The sequence below is a fragment of the Octopus bimaculoides genome, chromosome 1, assembly GCF_001194135.2.
Source record: "Octopus bimaculoides isolate UCB-OBI-ISO-001 chromosome 1, ASM119413v2, whole genome shotgun sequence".
Taxonomy (NCBI): domain Eukaryota; kingdom Metazoa; phylum Mollusca; class Cephalopoda; order Octopoda; family Octopodidae; genus Octopus; species Octopus bimaculoides.
This window is the reverse complement of record NC_068981.1, coordinates 177,489,894-177,496,152: the sequence shown is the minus strand read 5'-3', so window position 1 is coordinate 177,496,152 and position 6,259 is coordinate 177,489,894. Positions and strand designations below refer to the sequence as shown.

Below are 6,259 nucleotides of genomic sequence, written 5' to 3'. Positions count from 1 at the left end.
AGTGTTCGACACACAGAAGAGAAGGGATATGATATACTACCATAAAGTAATTAAAAGGAAAATATTAACAAATCTTTCACCTTAACAAACATGAAATCATACAATTATACTAGTTGTTAAATAAGAGCTTAGTTACATAGGTTACTAAAGAAGAAACAGACTTATAAACAGATTTTTTTTTTACACAGGGTATGTAAAATTAAGAAAGTAGTTAACAAGTTGTGTTGAAAGACAATCAAGTCACATTTGAACTTTATTAATATTTTTCAAAAGGTGAATTTGAACACTTTTCTTCCATTGTTGAATTACTTGGCATTGAAAAGCCTCTCATCTCTGAAAAAAAGACAGTTTCCAAGTAGGTTTCCAATGTTTTTCTTCTCATGAGTTTATTAATTTTTTTATAAAGAGGCAGGTTCATATCCCTCTTTTATATACAGTAGTGAATATATCTTCTAACAAAACTTATTTACAACTTCCATGAGGGACAAACAGAGACCATCAGTGGTTGAATATCAAATGTAACATCCTTCTTTTAGCAAACTAGAATCCTATCAACCAACTCAAATTTGGTTCTTCATAGGTGTATTTGAAAGGTCTTTTTGTGCATTTACCAGAAGAGTGTGTGGTTTCTAATCTTATGTAATAAAGTAGAATGTTTTGTAAACAAAATGTTAGTTCAGACAGAACTTAGAGATTATCTGTCAGTATTACTGAGCAAGAAAGAAATTTTGTTATCACTAAAAAGATAATAGTTATTTCTGAGAAGAAGGAAAAGCCTTCAGCATCACTTCTTCAAGATAGTAAAAAGAAAACATAGTGTTTATAAATGCATGGTAATGGAGAGTTAGTTTGCTTTGTCTAGATTGGATATTCTGTTAAATGTTACAGAACATGAAAAAAAAGGAACAAAATTGCTATAAAAATTGTTGGTAGAAAATCTCTTTTGTACACAATGAAATAAGATTTAGTTAAGGATAACTATGGTAAGAAGAGAGGCAGTAGTTTTATAAATCATCTGAGAAACAGTCAAGCAAACTGACAATGAGATATGACATAGCTACCGAATTGGACATAACAAGCATTGAAAATTATATCTTTGGCATTTGGCAAGCAATAAAATAAAAGTAGGAAGTATTGTATATATTGAAAAGATAGAAGATAGAGTAGTGGGTTGTCATGTGGTAGACAAGGAAACAAAGTCTAACACGCAGAAGGAGGGGAAAATGTGTAAATAATTTATTAACTATGTAACATGAAAGATTATATATACCTCAGTATTTATTATTTAAGAACCTATGCAAACAAGTTAGCTTGTTGGCATGGTTTGTGTGGTGAAATACTTTGGATAAATGTGTAAGTTTATTGTATTTTGAAGATCTTTGTTAATTTTGAAATGTTCATTGAGTATGTATTGGGGCATTTGTACATTACATAAATTTATTTATGAGCTAACCATGCCAACATGGAAATATAGATGTTAAAATGGTTCTGTTGATGAAATTATTACAGATGGTTTGCTGGTATTAGGGCATTTAGTGAATCTATTGTTTAGTACTTTCACCATTATTAATGTAATATGATAAATGTCTAAATGACTGAAATGAGTTGTTCTTAATAAGATTATAATTTTTCAGTCTATTAACTTCATCTTTACATTTTACATTGTTTTAATTGGCTTCATCACTGATTATCACCAGATGTCTTAGTTCTGTATGTGTACATAGTATTAAATTGGATTCAAACTAAAGAGTCCCATATTTCTAAACTGAAGGTTGCAATGTTCTTAATCACCAAGTCATATTCATATATATATATATATATATATATATATATATATATATATATAATACAGTTTGTGATGATTTGAAATCAAATTGATTGAAACATAGCATAAATGTAAATATTGACACAAATCTCTTGTCTCTAAGGATCAGATTGAAAAATTATGAGCTTATATCTTGTTTTAAATGTTATATATATCTAAACTGATAAACCTGTTACTATTTGTTAGTAGCTCTGCATATAGCAGGGTGGATGGGAACTTAAAGTACTCAAAGGAGAAGGGCAGTGCTATGACTTTGGCAGGCACTTCAGACCAGTGAAGATTTGTGTTGTTGATTTCCAGTTTGAAATGGAAAGGATAAATAGGATAAGTAAGTAAGTATCTGCAAGAAACATGATTATTTTATTTTTTAATTATTGATTAGGTCTGGAAAAGGGGCTGTGTTCATGTCCTTCACAGCCCTCTCTGAAACCAGTCAGACTGACCCAGTTAACATTCCACTTGAATAGTTGCAATATGAGAGATCTGAAACCAGGATACAGTCAGTAAAGGATTAGCATAGTTCATGATGGATCTGTATTTTTTTTATGCAACTGTTATTGTTTCTTTCTGTTGGTCAAACCTAGTGCCTGTAATTGCTCTTAGTATATTTATGCATTGCTTTACTATGTATACTGTGAATGTTGCAGAGGAGTTGTATAATTTCTATATTAAAGCTATCATGTATTTTGAGCTAGATTTGTGAGTAGTGGGAAGTTAAGTGTTGTAATCTGAATCCATGTTGTGATTTGGAAAGGGAGATGTGTAGGTCAGTGGTGTCAAAAATTAGTCATTATAGAATTTTGGGGCTTTAGAATTATGATTCTGTGCATCATTCTGGGATTTTGGCAGTATTAGTACGAGCAGTTGTAGATGTTGTTGTGTGAAAGGATGTTTTCAGGCCCTAGGTGTTTTAGTTATATGTTTGTGATTTTGTTTAGCCATAAAGGTTTTTAGCAGCATTACCACCCACACCCAAACATGGGAGCAATACTCCATTGTGTCCCACTTGAACCTTGTAGAATGTTTTGGTTTTGAAGTGGAAGTTTAGTTATTGTAATGTAGCTTTGGCAGTTTTATGTTGAGGGTGTATGTATTTTACAAGAGCGAGAGAGAGAAGTCTCATTGCTGACCAGGACATTTATAGGAAATATGAGGGTTTTGTTTGTGCAGTTAGTAACCTACTGAAGTAATTTGTTTAATATACTGGACAGCTAATCTAGCACCATCCTTTATTTTCTTTTGGGATGTACACCTATTTTCATATAAGTATTTGGTGTCTGTGTACTTGGTATACTTTATGCACATATCTAATTGCTATTTTGAATGGTTAACACTATAAGCAACACTTTGGTAGTCATTAAAGCATTAAACAAAATGCCTTTACATTATTTAGTTTGGTTTCTTGTGTTCTGAGTTCAAATCCTGCTGAGATCAGTTTTGTCTTTCATTCCTCTGGGGTTGATAAGTAAAGCACCAGTTTCAGGTGATGGACTGATAGAATCATTAGAACACTGGACAAGATACTTTGTGGTATTTGTTCTGGCTCATGTTATACTTAGTCTGCCTTTAGCAGAGTCCACTTTTTTGCATGCATTTGGGAGTGAAAAAGGAAGAATATCTTCAAACTTGAAACCTGGCCCAAATGCATGCAAAAAAGTAGACTCTGCTAAAGGTAGACTAAGTATAACATGAGCCAGAACAAATGATGTTATAAAAGCTGTGAGTTCTTAAGTTCTGCCAAAGACTCGTTCTAAAGAGTTCCTATAAATTAAACTGATGATTTTATTCTGAAAGATATCTTTTATGATTTGACAGATAACTAATGTCCTAGGACATTGCTAAATAAATATCCATTTAATCTATGCTGCAATGAAAAAAGATAAATTGGTACGAATTTTGGTAACCACAATGGTATCTGTAGGTACTGAATCAAACTAAAGCCGAAGTAACACGTTTATCATAACATATATCTCCCTCAATTTGAACATGGAATTTATATATTCTTGATTAACTCTTCTACATCACTATATTTCTGATTGACTCTTCTACATCGCTATATATTTAGTTACAAGGAACTCCATTATTTGCAATCACAGCATGTTTACAATCAAACATTTGATATATTTTGAAACCATATCCTCTCTCAGGCCTTCGTATTTTCCTCTCATATTTATCATTTAGAACATTATTCACGTCTCTTCACTCCAGCGTAAAATATAGATTATCAAAATGGATATTCCAATTGATTCTTTCTTGGAAGTTCAAAAGGCAGTACTCAAGCTCCTTTTCTTAGAATGTAATAAATTACCTTCTGTCACGAGATAACTTTCTAATTTCCCAATATATATAGGGAATGTTTGTCCCACCCTTTTCACTTACAAACCATTTACCACATGTTTAATTCCTTTCGGCATTCCACGTCAAACTACCCATTTCCCTCACTTACGGATAAAAATATTTCAACCTTTAATCTGAAAGGCTACTTTAGTTTATTGGAAGTCAGTATCTGTTATGTTTATGAGAGATGTCTCTGAGCAAATAGCAAATCTATTGTGCAAGTGTTTTTCTGTTTATAAGTTCTTTGACCTCTCAGGAAGGCCATCTGCCTCCTAAGCTCCCGATGTCAAAATAAAGTCCATTTAACTATAAAAACACGAAGAATTTTTATGTGTTTAGAACACGATAAATTAAACATCAACATAATAAAGTCGTACACATTTTGCAGACAATAGACATATCACATAGACACACCTGATATTACACATAACATCCATGATTCAACATCGTATATGAACTCGGTTAATTGTATCGACATATTACGACATCTTCACACATCAATTTGATATTCTGCTCACATGTGTGCAATTCAACAGTAGATATACACCATTTGATAACGTGGCTCTGTATGTGTGTATCTATCTATCTATCTACCTACCTATCTACACACAATTCTCATAATATTGCGACCGCATAGGTTACATCTAACTGTATATTTCGATAATATATGTGCACACTCAAACTATACACTGTAATCATCCATCTACACCATATGCTCACTTAATCACAGCCGCAACATACACTTCCACATGCAGAAAGAAAACTCATGCAGGATAGATACATATACACACAGTTGTGTGCGACCCCAGCTCATTGACACAACACATGGTGTCGTTAACCATACGTACAGTGACATCAGGAATCAGTCGTACTATAATGCTAAATGAAGGACAATGAATAACGTAGATTACATGCAATAGTGGGAAAGTCCAGGGGTGGTGAGGAAGGGAGGAGACAATACGAGAGAAAAGGTAGGAATGGCAGCCAAACTGAAAAATGATATGTGAGAAATCAAGGAGTGTTTGAATAAAGCAAAGAAGAAATGACAGAAGGATGTAAATATTAAGTACATAAAAAAAAACAACCTGAAAACAAATACACAGAAAACGTAAAAAAAAAACAAACGGCGATGAATGGAGTGGAAAGTAGCAATTGTTGAGAAAAGGAGTGTGATAAACGGGAGCGAGGAGCAGTTAGAGTGAGTATAAGACGGAGGGGGAGTTTAAGGAATATGATCCAAGCTAGTCTCCTCCTTCGGCGTGTAGGTTTGTAACAGTATTTGTCTGTGTCTGAGTGTCTCTGTGCTTAACAGTTGTGGGTGTATTCACAGTTATACTTGCTTACATGTGTACGTGTGCTTATGAGTGAGTATATTAATGTGTATCCAGCTTTGTATTTGTGTGTTTCTGTATATTTATATAATCAGTTACACACACACATATGCGTGCACCTAGATACATAAGCTAGTTGATATACGCACATATATTTATATATATATGCGTTTATATGTCTAGTCGAGGTATATTTTGACTGTTTTTATGTTATTTCATTTTCATCTTACATATCTACATTTCTAGTGTCTCTGTATGTCTGTATAGGTTGTCAGTATTGATTGTATGCGTGTATGCATATCAATATATATATGTGAATATAAGTATAGCTGTGTTTTGTGTGTGAGAGTTAATGAGAGAAGAAGAGAATAGCAGGGAGATACAGAGAGTAAGAGGGTGGAGGGAAAAGCCGTCGGTACAAGTCGGCCAAGCTGAGTAATGTTTAATCAAAGCGCATGACTATCAGCGCTCCTTTTCCTACTGTTGATTTGCTTGCTGACATGATGGCAACATCGGCTTTTGTGTAAGGGGGGGGGGAAGAGCGAGAGAGGTGCTCGCTACAGCAGTCACTACCGATGCTGCCTTCTCGACCGACAGACTGACAAACGGACACACAGACTTACCGGCAGACCAACCGGCTTGTCAGCCAGTCACTTATCTCCCTCTCACCTTCTCTCACTTTCTTTTATTAATGCTATATTTAATACCCACCATTATAATGAACTCCTCACACTGTCTTGTATTTCTTTCTCATACCATATATATA

At 33.8% G+C, this 6,259-nt stretch overlaps 1 long non-coding RNA gene across 2 annotated transcripts in view; it reads left to right on the top strand.

The window, feature by feature from the left end:
- The first annotated feature begins 1,293 nt into the window (after positions 1 to 1,293).
- LOC128249391 (uncharacterized) overlaps positions 1,294 to 6,259 on the top strand; it is a 172,321-nt gene continuing 167,355 nt past the window's right edge. For both annotated transcript variants that reach the window (XR_008265501.1, XR_008265499.1), the window contains exons 1-2: positions 1,294 to 1,353; positions 2,012 to 2,157. This is a non-coding gene — a long non-coding RNA (uncharacterized LOC128249391). The remainder of the gene's footprint in view (positions 1,354 to 2,011; positions 2,158 to 6,259) is intronic.